The sequence below is a fragment of the Lepisosteus platostomus genome, chromosome 15, assembly GCF_059453375.1.
Source record: "Lepisosteus platostomus isolate fLepPlt1 chromosome 15, fLepPlt1.hap1, whole genome shotgun sequence".
Taxonomy (NCBI): domain Eukaryota; kingdom Metazoa; phylum Chordata; class Actinopteri; order Semionotiformes; family Lepisosteidae; genus Lepisosteus; species Lepisosteus platostomus.
The window spans coordinates 881,606-899,712 of record NC_142625.1 but is presented as its reverse complement, the minus strand read 5'-3'; the positions used below and the strand labels follow the sequence as shown (position 1 = coordinate 899,712).

At 50.4% G+C, this 18,107-nt stretch overlaps 4 non-coding genes across 4 annotated transcripts; all 4 read right to left on the bottom strand.

Moving 5' to 3' along the window:
• Positions 1-270: 270 nt before the first annotated feature.
• On the bottom strand, positions 271-457 carry LOC148647478 (U2 spliceosomal RNA). The gene has a single exon (XR_015927008.1). It is a non-coding gene; the product is annotated as a U2 spliceosomal RNA (small nuclear RNA).
• A 6,346-nt stretch (positions 458-6,803) lies between these two features.
• Positions 6,804-6,990, bottom strand: LOC148647477 (U2 spliceosomal RNA). Its single transcript, XR_015926876.1, has one exon. It is a non-coding gene; the product is annotated as a U2 spliceosomal RNA (small nuclear RNA).
• Positions 6,991-13,322: 6,332 nt separating this feature from the next.
• On the bottom strand, positions 13,323-13,513 carry LOC148647476 (U2 spliceosomal RNA). Its single transcript, XR_015927423.1, has one exon. It is a non-coding gene; the product is annotated as a U2 spliceosomal RNA (small nuclear RNA).
• Positions 13,514-14,368: 855 nt separating this feature from the next.
• Positions 14,369-14,561, bottom strand: LOC148647475 (U2 spliceosomal RNA). The gene has a single exon (XR_015927123.1). It is a non-coding gene; the product is annotated as a U2 spliceosomal RNA (small nuclear RNA).
• Between the last annotated feature and the right edge of the window lie 3,546 nt (positions 14,562-18,107).

The following is an 18,107-nucleotide window of genomic DNA, read 5'->3' as shown; positions in this document are numbered from 1 at the left end:
AAAAGGCTGAAAAACCTAAGTTTTTTGGAGGGAAAACGCACGGGAGCCGAAAAGGGGGCCGGCCTGCTTGCCCAGAGAGTCGAGACGCGGGAAAGCGCACAGAGGGAGCACGGGAACCGAGAGGGCGAGAGAGAGACAGAACACAGAGACACACAGATGGGGGACGAGGGACGAGACCCGAGAAGAAGGAGCTCCAGTCCACTTCGCTTGCTCGCTCGCTCGCTCGCTAGCTAGCTAGCTACCTACGTCTGTCTTTTCACCGCTGAGAGAAGGTGGTGCACCGCTCCCGGAGGCGCTGCAATACCGGGCCGATGCGTGGAGAGGACGGAGCAAGCTCCTGATCCAGCTCCCTGTTCCAAAAATCCGTTTAATATGTGGTCCCCCGATGGGGGACGTATCAGATATTAAACTGATAAGAACAGATTTTTTTTTTTTTTTTTTTTTTATTAAAACAAATCATAACAAGTCATACACTGAATCACAATCGACAACAAAAAACCATCAGTTAGACAACCTAGGGTAACAGACTAACAAAATCAAATCATCACATTATACAAAGAAACTATTCCAGATTTAACAGAAAAAATTACATAGCAAACACAAAGTCTTGACACATTCATACTTAGGTACAGTTGTTCATCACTTCCCACCCCCGTCACTCTGCTATCCGATATACATCTCATTTCCATAGCTCCACCCCTTATGCAAACTACCCATTTAAGCCCCACATTTACTCTTTCTTATTTCTACTTTAAACCCCTAACACAAACAAATCTTTCCATCTTTCTTTTGCCGCAGAAAATCCCCACTTCCTTATGTCCCACTTCACCCGGTTCCCAATGTCATGTCTCACTCTCCATACCACAGCTCCCACTGACCCTTGCACCCCATGTTTCACTAAATTACTTCTGTCTTGCCACACATACAATTTCACCAAACTAATCAACAACCACACCAAAAACTTCTCATTCCACTTCTTTACCCCAGCCAAACCTTTTATCACCATCTCGTAGCTTAGCCGTTCCTGTGAAAAAAAAGATGGCACCCACCCTGTGCACTCCCTCCACACCTGCTGTGTAAAGTCACATTCCCAAAAAACATGTTTAACTGTTTCCTCCCTGGTACACATCAAACGGGGACATTCTTTCTGTCTGGATAAGCCATGTTTATTCAGAACCTCCCTCACCGCCAGCCTACCCCATACACACAACCAGTTCAGATCACACATCCTGTTGTCCAAGGGCTTGGGTTGTATGCGTGTCCAGGTTCCGCGGGACACTCCCACCACTGCTGCACTGTTGTCCTCTCTCAGCTCCTTGTACATTGCCCGGTGGCTAAGGGAAGTTAACCCTGCCTTTACCGCCTGATGATTCCTCAGCCAATGCACCGCGTGCCGATAGTGCCACGGTAGTCGCTCTGCTTTTGGCGTAGTATTTGTCCACTGTACCAGGTGTTTCATTACAGGGGCGAACCACAGATGAACAAAAAACTTGCAGAAATGCGCCGGATTGCCATGCAGGACTTCACAAAGGCTGGAGACAAAAGCACAGTCAATCTTCAAAGGTAAGTCTGGGACCCCCCTCCCTCCTTCCTCCACTGACCTGTACATATCTGTGCGCCTGATGTATTCATATTTTTGCCCCCACATGAAAGCAAAAACCGTGCGTACTAGTTCCTTCCGCAACCTGGCCGGCATAGGATAAACCACTGCCAGGTGGAAAAGCAGCGGCATTACCTCAACTTTCAAAACCAATACCTTCCCAAGAAAAGTCAGAGACCTATGCTGCCACAATCCCAGCTTTGTGTTCACTTTCTTTATTTTCTCCTCCCAGTTCAGCCGGGCGGCACCTTCAGAGTGGAACTGGACTCCGAGGATCTTGACTGGGGACTGCAACACTGAGAGCCCTCCAATCTCGTCCTTTTTCTCTCTCCAGGTACCCCAGTACTTGATCGTGCTCTTACTCTTGTTTAGCCTTGCCCCCGTACCGACCTCAAATTCCTGAGCAATGCTGAGTACACGGTGCAGACTCTCCTCTGAGCTCAAGAACAGGGTGATGTCATCTGCGTATGCAATGGCCTTCACCTGCCTTCCTTTGCTTCCCGGCACCATGACGCCTCTCACTCCTGGGTCTTCCCGGATCCTGTCCAAAAAAGGCTCCAAATACAAAATATAAAGCAGAGGGGACAGGGGGCACCCCTGTCGCACACCACAGGAAACGGGGATTCCTCCACCTACCGCACCATTAATGCGCACTCTTGTCTCCACCGACCTGTACAGTGTTCTTATCCACTCAATGAACTTCGCGCTCACTCCCATCTTTGCTAGAATCTCCCATAAGACTGCATGATGGACTCTGTCAAACGCCTTGTTTTGGTCGAGATTGACTAGCATCAAAGGAAGCTTTCTGTCGTCCACCCACTCCACCACATCTCTCACAAGTTGTAAATTCCAAGAGATCTTCCTCCCAGCCACTGCACAAGTCTGATCTTCACTTACCAAGTGCGGCATGATGTCTCTTAGCCTCCTCACCAAGACTCTTGCGAGGATCTTATAGTCCGTGCATAACAATTGGATAGGCCTCCAGTTGTCCAGCTCAGACTTTTCCCCCTTCTTCTTATATATCAGGGCCAAGATCCCGGTCTTCATGGAAGGTCCCAACTCCCCGATCTCTAAGATTTCGGTAAAAACCTGTAGTAGAAAGGGCTCCACCTGTTCCCAAAAAACATCATAAAAATCGGTAGGCAAGCCATCCACACCGGGAGCAGTACCTTTACGCAGGCCTCTCATGGCCTCTCTTATTTCCCCAGCTGTTATGGGGGCCGTCAAACCAGCATCATCCTGGATCTTGTTTTGCACTCTGGCCATCAACCTGCTCCGCACTTCTCCATCCACCTGTTTTTCTGCAAAAAGAGCTCCGTAATAGTTCATAGCACATTCCAACATCTCGTCAGTGCTTTCCGCCACATCCCCGTTTCCACTCACCAGCTTCTCCATCCAGGTTTCCTCCTGCTGTGTTCTCACTGAGCTAAAAAACTGAGATGAGCATTGTTCTTCCCCCTCCAGCTGGGTACCTCTAAGCCGAAACAGATACTCCTTGGCTCTTCGCAGCCATTTTGCCCGGAGCAAAGCTTTCACCCTAGTGACGGCTTCCACATTAAAATCCCGCCCTTGGTTAGCTTCAGTGTAAAGCCTCTCTAGCTCCCTTTGGAGGCCAGTCAGTTCTTCCCTCTCACTCTGTCGGCGCGCTGCGCAGTAGGTCTTAGTGATCTTGGCAATTATTCGCTTACAAGTCTCCCACCACTCTGTTGCCGTCGCAAACCTTTGCCGCATCTCCGCAAAGTGTTTGAGCAGGCGAATAACACTGGCCTGATACTCCTTATCCTCTAGCACCATTCGGTTTAGCCTCCAATATCTCGTCTGAAAGCCCGCTTTCCCAGCATTAAAAGTCACAAACAAACAGGCGTGGTCTGAAAACCATAAGGGTACTACTGCCTTTTCCCTTATGTCCAAACCTAGATTATGAAAAATATAATCCAAACGTCTTCGTATTCCACGGCTGTTGTCCCAAGTGTAATGGTTTAGGTCTTTAAACCCGTCTTTTAGCTTAAACCCATTTATAATCTTCCCTAGTGCAGCATTCCCTTCCCCTTGTGTGTCCGTCAGATCAGTGTTAAAATCCCCAACTAACAACACGCCTCTATTTGTAAAAAGCGCGGGTTCCAAGTCTTTCAGAAAATCACTTTGCATCCTCCTGTCTGCAGGCGCATACACTCCAATCACTCTTAAAGGCACATCCCTCCACCGCCCATCTACTACCAGCAATCTGCCAGGAACTATTGATCTAACATCCTGTGGCATGAAATCTCTAGTACCACAAAGTATACCTATTCCGGAGGAATGGACTCCTCCTATGCTCCACCAAGATCTTCCGCCACTCCACTCCTTCCGGAATTGATCTGCGTCCTTGTGTCCAGCTAAATGTACTTCCTGCAATACACAAATATCAAACCGCCGCGCCTTTACCTCATCGAAGACAGCTGTCCTTTTTTCTTTATTTTTCAGTCCTCTCACATTGATAGTTGCAACAGTGAGGGTCATGGCATGTCGCTAGAGCTCTCACTGTCCATCCCGTCCTCTGAGAGCCCTGTCGAGGGGCTGATCGTCCCAATAAGACTGGCCGCCCTCTCCGGTTCCACATACCCCCTCTCGTTGAAATCTCCTACCTCCATCTCCACATCCATTCCTTCTGCCCGGCCCGGTGTGTCGGGTAGGCATGAGGCACATGGACTCTCGTCCCCCTGCAGACCAGCCATTACGGAGAACGGGTTGCAAGACCCAGTCGCCCGCACCGGCTGCCCCGGCGGCAAAGACCCCTCCATGTCCTCCGATCCTCCCGGATCTTCCTGGCGATGCTCCAGGACCTCCTGGCCGCCTTCTCCTTCTCCTTGACTCCGCTCGCCTCCTTCTGCCACCCCAGCACCTGCTTTAATTTTGGCCTTCTTACCTTCGGACGAAACTTGTTCGTCATTGTCCCCTCGGTGCCTCTTAGGGTTCACCTTTCCACCTGTGCTCTCCTCCTCTCGCCCGCTTTCCGGCTCCGTTTCTTGCACTGTTTCCTGCGCCATTTCCTGCGCCGTTTCCTGCACCACTTCCCGCTCCACTCCCTGCGCTGCCTCCTGCGCCGCCTCCTGCGCTGTTTCCTGCGCTGTTTCCGTAGGACTCTGGACTGTCTCCTCCGGCTGCTCTGCTGGACGAACACCTGCTGATCCCGCCCCACCACTGCTCTCTCGGGGCCCCCGGCCTTCCTCCGCAACCTTTACCTTCCCTCCTCCAGCAGGCAAATTCTTCCCACGTCTCCTCCTCCTCTCCTTGGAACGTACGCGCTGCCCGCTCCACTCCTCCTCCTCCTCCTCCTCGTCCTCCGCCTCGATGGCACTCTCCAGAAGTCCCTTTTTCGCTGCAACATAGCTCAGATCTCTCCAAAGACAACTCCTATACCCGTGGGTATCAGCCCCACACAAAGAACACAATTTGATACGACAGTTCTTTTTCATGTGTCCCCTTTCATGGCATCTTGTGCACTCTGTTGCTTTACAGTCCTTTTCAAAATGTCCAATTTCATAACAGCGGCGACAAAAAGGGGGCTGATCACGGTAGAAAAGGTACCCACGACTCGAACCCAACGAAAACAGGGCTGGGGGGTGTGAAAACCCTCCTATATAATTCGGATTGGCCCTCAGCGTAACATTATACTGCCACCTCCCGGTCCAATAACCAAACCTGCCGTTAATTTTCTTTGGTTTCCCCGCAGATTCGGTATGTGCTTCTAAAAAAGCCGTGACATCATCCTCCTCCACAAACGGATCATACATGTGCACAATAATTGACCTGGTGTCATCTGTAGCCAATCCCAAACACTTAAAATCTCTCAGCCATTGCCTCTCCGCCTTTTCCACACACAACTCCGATACCTTCTTGTATGTTGCTTCATCCCGCAAAGACATGTCGAAATATCTTCCTGGTCGGTTCTGCTGTATACACTTAGCATCATAAGTTCCTACCTGTAGGGTCTTCATCACAACCTTCTCCACAAATTCCTCTCTTCCCGGCATCTCTCTCTCCAGGTTCCACTCAAACCGAATCGTCCACTTCACACTCGGCCCATTCCCCTGCTTTTCAGCAGGATCCATAGCCCAGGCCATCGCAAGGATGACCAGGGCCCGACGCTCCTCCGCTCCTTCCTCGGCTCTCTCTCTCTGCCAACAAAAAAAGATCCGGGATCTCCTCCTGTCTGTCCGCACTTCAGTCCTCCAGGTAAGTTTGGCCGCACCGCTCCGCTCCGCTCTCCAGCCGCTCCTCCGCCGCCCTTCTCGTCCCCCAGCCCAGTCGTCAAGCCGCGGTCAGGCCACGTACTTTTCAGATCTGAGCCAAAAGGCCGAGAAGCGATGCCCACAAAGGCGCGGACCGACGCGCGGGCGTTCCGCTGGCGCACAGTGGCGCAGGCCGACTCCTCTGGAGCCCGGGACCCGCGCAGCTGCCGGCCTCCCTGCAGCCAGAGGCCTGCCGCGGGACTCTGCTCCCCCTCTCTCTTGCCTGCCCGCCTGCCTTCCTGCCAGTCCCGGGCGGGGGCCCTGCTCTTTGATCTTCTGTCAACGGCCCGACAACGACCGCAGCCGCAGGGGGCGCCAGCCGCCCGGCCTCCTTAGCTTAGGCCCCTCCCACCGGCAGCAGCTGCGCCCAACCGGCTGCAAGCCAAAGCCGAGCGCCAGCACCTGCGGGCAGAGGCAAGGGGCAGCTCTCTCTCGGGAGGGAGGGAGGGACGGGGACGCGCGCGCACACACACACGCCTGCCTGCCTGCCTGCCTGCCTGCCGAAAAAAAAGAAAGAAAAGGTGGATATACTAAGTTTTTGGGAGGGAAAACGCCCAGCTGTCGAAAGGGGCCCGCCTGCAGGGACGGGGACGGACACACACGCAAGCAAGCAAGCAAGCAAGCAAGCAAGCAAGCAAGCAAGCCACGCCTGCCTCCCTGGGAAAAGGCTGAAAAACCTAAGTTTTTTGGAGGGAAAACGCACGGGAGCCGAAAAGGGGGCCGGCCTGCTTGCCCAGAGAGTCGAGACGCGGGAAAGCGCACAGAGGGAGCACGGGAACCGAGAGGGCGAGAGAGAGACAGAACACAGAGACACACAGATGGGGGACGAGGGACGAGACCCGAGAAGAAGGAGCTCCAGTCCACTTCGCTTGCTCGCTCGCTCGCTCGCTAGCTAGCTAGCTACCTACGTCTGTCTTTTCACCGCTGAGAGAAGGTGGTGCACCGCTCCCGGAGGCGCTGCAATACCGGGCCGATGCGTGGAGAGGACGGAGCAAGCTCCTGATCCAGCTCCCTGTTCCAAAAATCCGTTTAATATGTGGTCCCCCGATGGGGGACGTATCAGATATTAAACTGATAAGAACAGATTTTTTTTTTTTTTTTTTATAAATAAACAATAATACAAAAGGAATAAAAACAAACCCAACTCAGAACCAAACAAAGTTATCCCCAAAAGACACACTCCCACAGAAACCAATATACCACAAACCCGCCCCATTTCCCTAACCCCGCCCCTTATTCCAATCAACTCCTCCCTTCCCAAATTATTACCCGGTCAACAGAAATAAACCAACCACCCATAACACCAAAAAACCCCTCAACACTTTTTAAACAAAAATACACCATCACTAATTTGATCCTTCCCCTCAGGATTCTCCATATAGCGGAAACAACCCCTTCCACCTTTCTTTGGCCGCCGAAAAACCCCATCTCAAAACATCCCTTTTAATTCTCCCGCACACATCTGCTCTAATTCTCCCTACCACCATCCCACTTGTAACTTGCACGTTGTGTTTGACCAAGTCGTCCCTTGACGCCCAAATGTGGAACTTAATAATACTTAGCATAACCCAGAGCAGAAAATTACCACTCCATTTCTTGACACGCGGCATGCCCCTCATAATCAGTGCAAAAGTTAAAACAAAATCCTTTGTCACCAAAAAACACAAAGGGGCACAGCGGCTCCACACTTCGCCCGAAAACCTACAGTCCCACAAAGCGTGCTTTATGGACTCGACTTCCGTACATGTCAGCCTGGGGCATAAAGGCTGTCTCGACAGTCCATGCTTGCACATGGTTTCGCGGACTGCCAGTCTGCCCCACACCCCCAACCAATTCAGGTCCTTATGACGGTTGTCCAAACCACTTGGCTGAATCCTTTTCCACACCTCTGTAGTCACCCCCATCACAGCCTGACTCTCCTCCGTTCTTATCATTCTATACATGCGTCTATGATCCAACATTACCTGCCCCTCTCTAACCTCAGGATGTTTTTTAATCCATTCGATAATGTGTTTGTAATGCCACGGGGGTTTTTCCGCCTTTGGGGTAGCGTTTGACCAAAGTACCAGGTGTCTTACATTCTGAGATAACCACAATAAAACAAAAAATCTGCACGGATGGGACACTGAAGCATGCAGCAAAGAACACACTCTAGCAATGAAAAGACAGTCCATCTTCAGGGGGATATCTGGGACTCCCCTGCCTCCCTCCTCCACTGTTCTGTACATGTCGCTTCTCCGTATGTATTCATACTTCCCACTCCAGATAAAACTGAACACTGCTCTCACTACCTTCCTCCGATAGCGCCCAGGTAGAGGAAACACTTCCGCTAAATAAAGCAAAAGCGGGAGGATATCTACCTTTATTACTAAAACCTTCCCTACCAAGGACAAAGGTCTTTGTCGCCAAAGGCCCAACCTTTGATACATTACCCGCAGACGAGCCTCCCAATTAATATCGGACGAACCAGATGCCTGGAAAAGAATCCCCAATACTTTCACAGGCCCATCTGCTACCTGAATCCCACCAACTGCATCTTTCCTGTGTTTCCATGTTCCAAAATATTTTATAGTACACTTATTCACATTTAAGAAAGCCCCGGTCCCAACCGTAAAATCCTGAATAATTGCTAAAATTCTATACAAACTAAAATCCGAGCTTAAAAATAAGGAAACATCATCCGCATAAGCGGCTACTTTGACTCGAAACCCACCACTCCCTGGGATGAGGATACCCTCTACCAAACGATCACTACGGATTTTCTTCAACAGGGGCTCCAGATATAACACATACAACAGGGGAGACAATGGGCATCCCTGTCGCACTCCACGTTGGACAATAAAACTTTCCCCTAAGAAACCATTCACACATACACTGGATTCAGCATCTTTGTAAAGAGCCCGCAACCATCCAACAAAGTTTTCACTACACCCTAATCGCCTCAAGGCCTCCCAAAGAAAGCCATGGTGGACCCTATCAAAGGCTTTATTTTGATCCAAATTAACCATCATGAGGGGAAGACCTCTATCCTCCACCCACTCTACTACATCTCTAATCAATTGCAACGTCCAACTTGCTCTACGACCTTCCACCCCACATGTTTGGTCTATGCCCACCATGGTACCCATCACCTTCCTTAGACGTCGCCCCAGTAATCTAGCGAGAATCTTGTAATCGCTACATAAGAGCTGAATGGGTCTCCAATTATCTAAAACACTTTGGTCACCCTTCTTATGTATCAACTTAATAATCCCTCTTTTCATAGTCGACCCCAGGCCTTTGCCAGCGAGGATTTCTTTAAAAACTTCCATCAAAAGAGGCTCTAATTGATCCCAAAAAGCGCGATAAAATTCTATTGGAAGACCATCCACCCCTGGGACACTGCCTGTTCTCAAACCTAGCATTGCCTCCCTCAATTCGACGGACGACACAATCTGGTCTAATTCAGAAGCATCGAACACGCAATCAATGCCTTCCAGTAAGCTATCCCACACATCCCGTCTAACTGTCTCCTCCGAGAATAAGTCCTTGTAATAATTTGTGGCGTATGTCACCATCTCTTCCATGTCATCTGAGATTTTTCCCTCTGCCATCTTGAGCTCCTTTAAGAGGGTCCTCTCCTGTCTGGCTCGCACCGAACCAAAAAACTGCGCAGAGCACTGCTCATCCTTTTCCAAGACCACACCTTTTATTCTAAAAAGGAAATCTTTGGCCTTCTTCATCCAGGCCTCTTTCAGTGTAGACCTTAACTTAGACGCCTTATCCTCCTGAAAAAAACCAGTGGTATTAAAATCCGTATACACCTTCTCAAGCTCTTTTTGCAAGAACGCGAGCACTTTCTTCTCCTCGTACCTTCTTTTTCGGCAATACGTCATAGTGAGACCCGCCACCTTCCTCTTACATGCCTCCCACCATTCAATTTTCGACGCAAAAACCGAACTCTTGTTCTTAAAACTATCAATAAAATCTGAAATTAAAACACGGTAACCCGCCTCTTCTAAAACTGACACATTCATCCTCCAACTATTCACGCCAAACCGCGGACATACAGACTCAAAAGAGACCATCAAAACCATATGATCCGAAAACCAATTTGGAATCACATGCAATCTCTGAATTTTACACCTCCAAGATGTAAAAACGTAATCCAACCGGCGTCTATGTCCTCTACTGTTCTCCCATGTATACTGTTTAGCACCCTGTTTAACTTCTTTAAAACAATCCCTTAAGTTAAAGCGTTGAACCAATTCTCTCAATCTGCATGCACTCCCACCTTGCATATCCGAAATATCAATATTAAAGTCTCCCCCTAAAAAAATCTCCCTGTTTGTATATAACCAAGGCTCTAGATCTTTCAAAAAGGAAGGCTGCAAAGCTCTCACAGCTGGGGCATACACCCCGACCACCCGCACCCTAACCTTCCCCCAAGACCCATCCACCACCAAAAGGCGCCCGGGCACTACAGAGGTCACCTCCGTGGCATGAAAGCCTAGATCCCCACATAAAATACCCAAGCCAGAGGAGTGCACCCCTCCCACACTCCACCAAGAGGGGCCTTTCTTCCACTCACTAGAGAAATTACTCACATCCTTGGGACCCTCCAAATGTACCTCCTGGAGGAAACAGAGACTAGGGTATAAATCTGCAAGGTAGGAAAACACCGCTCGCCTCTTCACATTATTCCTCAGACCTTGAACATTACATGAGACAATCTTTTTGATGTCCATGAATACAGTTATGAGGAATCTGAATCAAAAAAACTATACCCCTCCCCCATCCCATCCGCGTTTGGCGGCGTCAAACACGAGGGGGTCAGGAGAAACCCCAGACCTGGAGAAAACTCTTCCTCCGATCTGGGAACACCACTAAGTTGCAAAGTCCCATCCACCTCAGAACCGCTAATCTCACTCGCTTCCCCCGGATTCTCCTCTTGGGGTGACCCCTTTCCTTGGCTTTCCGCGGACGGGTCCGGTGGTTTTCTTTCTTCTTGCTCGGGTACAGTTTCTATTCCCATCTCTTTGTCCACCACCTCTTCCCTGACTTCACCATCCTTCGACTGTTGCTCTTCCACTTCTTCATTCACGTCACTCTTCTCCTCCCCTTGGTTTTCTTCTCCGCCTGACTCCTCCCCTGAAACATACTCTTCTTCCTCCATCCCTGATTCTCCAGAAACTGAACCAGACCCTGGGGTCTCGCCCTCCTCTGATGACGAACCTGCTTCCTTAGCCCTTTTCTCCTCCTTTCTCACCCCCTCATCTTCCCGGGCATCCCTTGCCCTTTTCTTATACTTCTTCCCTTTCCCAACAATTTGCCATGCAGGTGACGAAACAGCTTCCCCTTCTGTCACTTCCTCCGCTCCTAGAGCAACCAAACCCCCTTCAAAAAGCTCACTATGTGCAGATCTCCTCCTTTCCCTCACAACCTGCTGCTCCAATACCCCTTCACACCTGGACGTGCCTTCCCCTGGGCCTTGCACCGCTGATTCCTGGGGCACCACCCGATGATCCTCTTCCCCTGTTCTTCTCTCCTGACCCTCAACAGCAGGCGGCGCATGCTCTTCAGTCCTAGAAGCCCTACTGGACACCACAGAGGCAAAACTGGACGCTCTTCTAGGACACGCTTTGTACAAATGGTCCTGTTCCCCGCACAAATTGCAACTTATAGGATTATTACATCTTGCTGCCACATGCCCAATCTTCCCACACCGTCGACATACTTCATTTGTACAATCCATCGCAATATGTCCATCCAGCCCACATTTACGGCACGTACGCGGCTGACCCGGGTACAGCAGATAACCTCTATTCGATCCGATATAAAAATTAGCCGGGGGACGCAAAACTCCACCTTCTGCGAAATCACACGTGCGGAAACGGGCCATAAATCTCCATTTTCCAGTCCAATAACGTTCCTCGTCCCAAATTTTCCGACCTGCACCCTGAATGTCCATAAATCTTCGCAAAAAAGTTACAATTTCTGCTTCCGGCAGATGTGGATTAAACATATGGATCATCACAGACTTCAATTCCCGGGCGAACAAGGGCTCCACCCAAAACTTGTTCAAAGGCTCATACTCCTTCAAAAGCTGTATCTTGTTCCACACCCTGATACATTCCTGTTCCGACATCACTGTAAGATCATAAATACATTTTGCCTGGAAATCTTGAATTGCCAGCACATCCCTATGCTCAATTCCAAGAACCTTACAAACAATTTCCTTCTCAAATTTTCCCCTCACCATCCATTCTGCACGTTCCTCCTTATTTTTTAACACGAAGCGCACCGAGTCCTTCATTTGCCCCTCACGGGACATCTGGGGCTCGGCCGCCGATGCCGCAGGCAGCTCACCCTTCCACGACGTCATCTTGGGAGCCCCACCTTCACCCCCTGGGCTCAACCCAGGGCGATTCCAGTGGTGGCTCGAAGTCTTCAGCCCGCTTCCGCTCCCTCCGCTGTCTTGACGTCCTCTCTGCAGGTAGTGCCTCCTCCGATGACTCCAAAGCCTTCTCCAAAGTCTCCTCCGACTCTCCTCCCACTCTCTTCAGGTCCCCTCAGCAAAGACTACAGGCCGCGGTCATGCCACGCACCAGTATATCTTGGCCAAAAGGCCGAGAAGCGATGCCCACAAAGGCGCGGACCGACGCGCGGGCGTTCCGCTGGCGCACAGTGGCGCAGGCCGACTCCTCTGGAGCCCGGGACCCGCGCAGCTGCCGGCCTCCCTGCAGCCAGAGGCCTGCCGCGGGACTCTGCTCCCCCTCTCTCTTGCCTGCCCGCCTGCCTTCCTGCCAGTCCCGGGCGGGGGCCCTGCTCTTTGATCTTCTGTCAACGGCCCGACAACGACCGCAGCCGCAGGGGGCGCCAGCCGCCCGGCCTCCTTAGCTTAGGCCCCTCCCACCGGCAGCAGCTGCGCCCAACCGGCTGCAAGCCAAAGCCGAGCGCCAGCACCTGCGGGCAGAGGCAAGGGGCAGCTCTCTCTCGGGAGGGAGGGAGGGACGGGGACGCGCGCGCACACACGCCTGCCTGCCTGCCTGCCTGCCGAAAAAAAAGAAAGAAAAGGTGGATATACTAAGTTTTTTGGAGGGAAAACGCCCAGCTGTCGAAAGGGGCCCGCCTGCAGGGACGGGGACGGACACACACGCAAGCAAGCAAGCAAGCAAGCAAGCCACGCCTGCCTCCCTGGGAAAAGGCTGAAAAACCTAAGTTTTTTGGAGGGAAAACGCACGGGAGCCGAAAAGGGGGCCGGCCTGCTTGCCCAGAGAGTCGAGACGCGGGAAAGCGCACAGAGGGAGCACGGGAACCGAGAGGGCGAGAGAGAGACAGAACACAGAGACACACAGATGGGGGACGAGGGACGAGACCCGAGAAGAAGGAGCTCCAGTCCACTTCGCTTGCTCGCTCGCTCGCTCGCTAGCTAGCTAGCTACCTACGTCTGTCTTTTCACCGCTGAGAGAAGGTGGTGCACCGCTCCCGGAGGCGCTGCAATACCGGGCCGATGCGTGGAGAGGACGGAGCAAGCTCCTGATCCAGCTCCCTGTTCCAAAAATCCGTTTAATATGTGGTCCCCCGATGGGGGACGTATCAGATATTAAACTGATAAGAACAGATACTACACTTGATCTTAGCCAAAAGGCCGAGAAGCGATGCCCACAAAGGCGCGGACCGACGCGCGGGCGTTCCGCTGGCGCACAGTGGCGCAGGCCGACTCCTCTGGAGCCCGGGACCCGCGCAGCTGCCGGCCTCCCTGCAGCCAGAGGCCTGCCGCGGGACTCTGCTCCCCCTCTCTCTTGCCTGCCCGCCTGCCTTCCTGCCAGTCCCGGGCGGGGGCCCTGCTCTTTGATCTTCTGTCAACGGCCCGACAACGACCGCAGCCGCAGGGGGCGCCAGCCGCCCGGCCTCCTTAGCTTAGGCCCCTCCCACCGGCAGCAGCTGCGCCCAACCGGCTGCAAGCCAAAGCCGAGCGCCAGCACCTGCGGGCAGAGGCAAGGGGCAGCTCTCTCTCGGGAGGGAGGGAGGGACGGGGACGCGCGCGCACACACACACGCCTGCCTGCCTGCCTGCCTGCCTGCCGAAAAAAAAGAAAGAAAAGGTGGATATACTAAGTTTTTGGGAGGGAAAACGCCCAGCTGTCGAAAGGGGCCCGCCTGCAGGGACGGGGACGGACACACACGCAAGCAAGCAAGCAAGCAAGCAAGCAAGCAAGCAAGCAAGCCACGCCTGCCTCCCTGGGAAAAGGCTGAAAAACCTAAGTTTTTTGGAGGGAAAACGCACGGGAGCCGAAAAGGGGGCCGGCCTGCTTGCCCAGAGAGTCGAGACGCGGGAAAGCGCACAGAGGGAGCACGGGAACCGAGAGGGCGAGAGAGAGACAGAACACAGAGACACACAGATGGGGGACGAGGGACGAGACCCGAGAAGAAGGAGCTCCAGTCCACTTCGCTTGCTCGCTCGCTCGCTCGCTAGCTAGCTAGCTACCTACGTCTGTCTTTTCACCGCTGAGAGAAGGTGGTGCACCGCTCCCGGAGGCGCTGCAATACCGGGCCGATGCGTGGAGAGGACGGAGCAAGCTCCTGATCCAGCTCCCTGTTCCAAAAATCCGTTTAATATGTGGTCCCCCGATGGGGGACGTATCAGATATTAAACTGATAAGAACAGATTTTTTTTTTTTTTTTTTACATTTATTATAACAATACAATACAATACAAAACCACATCACAAATCATTCATCACAATCCACGATCGGCAAACTCATCCCCTTAATCCAGCAATGGTTTCCATTTCTCTTTGGCTGCATGAAAACCCCACCTACGCACCTCTGCTGTCATCATCTTATGCAGCTCAAAACGAACCCTCGCACATATTGCCCCAGCCCCTTCCACATGACCATGTTTAACCAAATTGTTTCTCGATCCCCATAACACAAATTTAACCATGCTGATTACAAACCAGATTACAAGATCACATCTCACAGATCTCGAAGACCTACTCCACCGTCTAAGAACTTTGTCTCCAGATAGAACAAAACCCGGTTCCAGTTTGTTAAATAGATCCGACATCTGCCCCCACACTGCTTTCGCAATCCTGCAACCCCAGAACACATGACTAATGGACTCTACCTCTGCACATAGAGGTCTTGGGCAAATCGCTGAGCGAGCCAGCTTGTGTCTGTGCATTACCTCTCTCACTGGCAGACGTCCCCAAACACACATCCAGTTTAAATCTTTGAGCCTGTTATCCAGGCTCTTAGGTTGCACCCTTTTCCACACGTCAGTCGGAACCACAACATTGGTTCCTTTTTCACTGCTCTTAGCCGTCTTGTATAAGAGCCTGTGGGAGACAATCACTGACCTGTCTGCATCTTTTACATACTTCCTTAACCATGCGGCCGCATGCTCATAGAACCACGGTAAAACTTCAGCCTTGGGAACGTCGTTCCTCCACACTTCTGAGGGCCTGACGACCCAAGCGAACCACAACCGCACAAAAAACTGATGTTTGTATAAGATCTTGTCATCTACTGCTTTACACAGGTCAGCCACAAAAATGGCGTCTAGTTTGATTGGCAGATCTGGAACTTCTCTACCCCCCTCACTGATGTTCCTGTACATATCTAGACGTTTCACATATTCATAACCACCCCCCCATACAAAGTCAAAAACCATCTTCGTTAAAGAGCGTCTAAAACAAACTGGCATAGGAAAAACCTTTGCAATGTGCACAAGACTTGGTAGAATGTCACCTTTAAGTACCAAAACCTTCCCTGAATAGGACAATGATCTTTTCTTCCATAGACCAAGTTTACTATTCACCTGGGATAATCGAGTCTCCCAATTCCTTCTTCCAGTCCCTTCCCTATCAAACTGCACTCCTAATATTTTCAAGGAATTCATTTCCAGAGACAGACCTCCTACCACCTCATCCCTGTTACTCCATGGACCAAAATACTGCACACTACTCTTATTTCTATTTAGTCTTGCACCTGTGCATTGGTTGAAGACTTCTATCAGCTCCAAGGCGACTAACAGGCTTCTGTCAGAGCTCAAAGTTAGAACAATATCATCCGCGTAGGCCAACACTTTGGTTTGGAGGCCTCCGCTTCCCGGGATCACTATACCCTCAACCTTTCTATCTCGTCTTATCAACTCTAATAGTGGCTCTATATAGATTACATATAGAATTGGAGACAACGGACATCCTTGTCTAACACCCTTTCTTACGTCGAAGGGTTCACTCATAAAACCATTTATGTTGACTCTGGTGGAAGCTCCTCCATACAGGGCTTTCAGCCAAGAGATAAAGCAACTGCTGACCCCATAACGATCCAACACATCCCATAAGCATTGATGATCCACCCTATCAAATGCTTTCTCCTGATCTAGACTAGCTATCATCAGACACTGATGTCTGTCTTCTGCCCAAGCAATGGTATCTCTAAGCAGGCCGAGGTTCCAGTGTAGGGACCTACCCGCCACGCCACAGGTCTGATCCGGCTGTATTACTGATGGCAATACTTTCCTTATCCTGTCACATAATATTTTTGCCAGGATTTTATATTCAACACACAACAATTGAATAGGCCTCCAATTTTCTAGCCTCTTAGGATCACCTTTCTTAAATAACAGAGACAAAACTCCCTGTGCCATTGTATCTCCCAAAGTTCCCCCATCTAGAATTGCTTGAAAGACTTCGAGCATCGATGGACCTATCAAGTCCCAGAAAGTGAGATAAAATTCTACCGGTATACCATCAACCCCCGGAACTTTCCCTGTCTTCATTCTCCGAGTAGCCCCCTCAACTTCGGCTAGATCCATGCGCATCACTAAAGCCCTATTTTCCTCAGCACTAACCTTCTTCTCAATATACTCCAAACCACCGACCCCCTTTACTGACTCCCCTTCCCTCTTATTGAAGTACGTAGTAAAATACTTTACGGCTTCCTCCAACATTTCATGCGGAGTACTTACCACGTCCCCTTCTGCTGTAAACAAGCTCCCGAATGCTCTTTTAACCCGCTTGGCTTTAACCGATTTAAAAAGCAGGCCTGAGACCTCTTCTTGTCCATCCAGGAAGCCGATACCAGCTCTGGTTAAAAACTCTCTGGACTGTCTAAGATAAAGTTCTCTCAATCGCGCCTTCAGCTCCTGGGCTTTCGAGAAATTAAAATCTGCACCTTTATTTGTCTCCTCATACATATTTTCCAACACTTTTTGAAGCCTCCTCACTTCAAAATTCCTTCTTTGATTTCGACACTTACAGTACCGAATTGAAATTTCCTTAACCTGCCACTTGACATACTCCCACCATTCAATTAACGATGGCCACTCTTGTTTCTGTCCTAACCAAAAAAACCATTTATCCCTAATTAACTCTTTGTAGCCATCCTCATTCAGTACAGCTGTATTTAATTTCCAGTAACCTGGACCAAACTTAACCCCCACCCCTTCCACCTCAACCACCAACAGTTCATGATCGGAAAAATAAAAGGGTACGACCAAGGCTTTAACAATAACCAAACCTCGAGACAGAAATACATAATCCAGTCTTTTGCCGGCCCCTGCTGCATTCCTCCAAGTAACTGGGGGAACCAACCCACCTGTTGCTGGCCCTTTAAGACAGAAACTATCAAATAAATCAAAATCCCTCAGCAGTTTATTAATTTCTAAGGATCCTGCTGTTCTTTTATTTAAATCTTCGTTGAAGTCGCCAGCAATCACTAATTTTCTATTAGTCACACACCAGGGGACTAGCTCGGAAAAAAAACTCCCCCTTGACGTCCTATCCGCCGGTGCATAGACGACTATAAATCTCATTTTTATATTTGAAAATACCCCATCCACCACAAGGATTCTCCCTGGCCGCACCATATAAGTTTCTGTAATGTCAATATGATTATTCCCAAATAATATACCCACCCCAGAAGAGTGTACTCCCCCCACACACCAAAAGGACTTCCCCAAATCCCAGTCTTTAGAAAACCGCTTCACATCTGTATTTCCACCCAAGTGCACTTCCTGTAAAAAACAAATATCAAACTTATATTCACGCAAAACTTTATACACAGCAATTCTTTTAGACCTGTTTTTCAGTCCTCTAACATTTACAGTTAAAATTTTGAAGGTCATGTTGACCTCCCTCCATCTCTCCCTCCAGGATCTACATCCGGTTCTGCAGAGCTGTCTGTCTCCGAGGAACTTGTATCAGTCGTCCTATAAGGTGTTGAACTTTCCTCCTCTGACTGGGAC